This window comes from Tiliqua scincoides, chromosome 1 (assembly GCF_035046505.1).
Source record: "Tiliqua scincoides isolate rTilSci1 chromosome 1, rTilSci1.hap2, whole genome shotgun sequence".
Taxonomy (NCBI): domain Eukaryota; kingdom Metazoa; phylum Chordata; class Lepidosauria; order Squamata; family Scincidae; genus Tiliqua; species Tiliqua scincoides.
In genome coordinates, this window is record NC_089821.1 from 153277482 (window position 1) to 153279512 (window position 2031).

Consider the following 2031-nt stretch of genomic DNA (forward strand, 5'->3'; position numbering starts at 1 on the left):
GCCAACCCAAATAAAAGGTGTGCACATAGGAGTGGGGAGTAGGATCATACCGGCTGGCTCTGTCCCAGACCTGCATGTTCAGCAGATGATCTAAGACCAAGTTCATACAAGTCTACACATCACTTACAATGAATTCTTGTAACTACCATGGATTTTGTGGGTGACCGATCCCATAGAACAAGCACTTATGTTCACAATTGGTCATTATGAGGGGCTTCAGATCCCCCCTTAAAGTCTGTGGAATGGTGCCTCCACAGTCTTTCAAACTGCATTCTGTAACTTATGCTGTCTGGGCGCACTACAAAATTTCATGGCACCAGCACCAGTAACACGGATTTATGTTGACACATCATCGCTACTGTACCACCAATATGCACTGCTGATATGGTTGGCAACCTTCAGTCTTGAAAGACTATGGTATAGGCCTACAGCACCCGGTATTCCCAGGCGGTCTCCCATCCAAGTACTAACCAGGCCTGACCCTGCTTAGCTTCCAAGATCAGACAAGATCAGGGATGTGCAGGGTAACAGTTGCTGCCGCACTGCTGATACAACTCTGGTGAAAGACTGTTGGCCAGAGCTGACCCAGACACAAGGCAAGTTGAAATCTTGAGCTCAGGCAGCAGCTGGGTGAGAGGGTGACCCAGGGGGTGACCCCAACTGGCAGGGGGTGACCCAGCCCACACCCACCATCCACTACCTTTAGCACAGGAGTCTCCAAACCCCAGCCCAGGAGCCAGATGCAGGAGGCCTATGCTGTATCTAGCACAAGATAGGGGCCCAAAGTGGCTCAGCTGGAGCCAAGAGGAAACTCTTCCCCTTAACCCCAGATAAGCCACCACAGCCCCAAAGGGTCTCCTCAGACTTGGACCACCTCTGGAGCTGGCATTAGTTCAAGGAGAGTAAGCGACTTGCAGCCACTTTGCGCTGCTCAGGAATGGGGGCTAGGATCTGGCATATCTGCCAGGTCCCAGCCCTGCCTCCTGTCTCCCTTCTGCCCACTCCCAGGACTGCCTTCCGTCTGACCTCCCCCACCCCAGAATGCCTCCCTCCTGCCTCCTCCCCATCTTCTTCCCGCCCACCCTAGACCCTCTCATCAGCTGAGCTCATCCAATGCAAGCCTCCCTGCCTGAGTCGGCATGGAGGCTGCATTCAGCCACCGTGGGTGGGCGCACATCCCTGCGCCAACCCAGCTGATTCTAGAGGAGGTGCAAATGTACTTTATGGCACGTTTGTGACCCTCCTGGGCTGGCGCAAGGGACTTGTGCCAGCCCAAGGTGCACTTAGGATTGCACTCTTAGCATATTATAGTATAAAGATAGGGAATATGTGCATAAATGAATCAAAAAGCAAGAAAACTGTTTGCAAAAAGATTTTTTTAAATTGAGAAAATAAACGTGTTTCAATCACATGTCATCATCAGTGGAGTAAGGGCCGAATCTTATCCAACTTTCCAGCATCGATGCAGCCATAATGCAGCCCCAAGGTAAGGGAACAAATGTTCCCATACCTTGAGGAGGCCTCTGTGACTGCCTCCCTGCCCCAGGATGCAGTGCAAGCCTCTTTGGCAGCGCTACATCAGTGCTGAAAAGTGAGATTGGATTGGGCCCTGAGATGTCTCACTTTTGAAAATGTTCTAGTATGTTGACAGCATTTAGTCAGTGCTAATGTTTGTTCAACCAGAAAGGATATGTGAGGACTTTTTTTGTTTAAGAAAATCAGTCGATACATCCCAGCAAGGCTGTTTTAAATAAATGGCTAAATAATTATTCTCGAATTCCCCTTCCACAGGAAGAAATGATACTATTTATTTTTGTTACTATTTTTTTCCCCCCAAAAAGTAACAAAGTGGCATTTTGTTGAGACCATATGGTGGCTTGGAAAAAAATGGATTCCATAGTGTTCTATTTGTTCCAATGACTCTGGAGTTTCTGTTTTCGTCATTAATTTGGCATCCTCGATGACTTTCCCATACTTAAATAGAAGCCTCTTGGTGAGACAGTCTTCGTGTGTGGGGTGGTGATGGGGAGG

The 2031-nt window shown here is 48.8% G+C and overlaps 1 pseudogene; it reads right to left on the minus strand.

Annotated features, from left to right (window-relative positions):
• Positions 1-422: 422 nt before the first annotated feature.
• On the minus strand, positions 423-539 carry LOC136637945 (5S ribosomal RNA; annotated as a pseudogene).
• Positions 540-2031: the final 1492 nt, after the last annotated feature.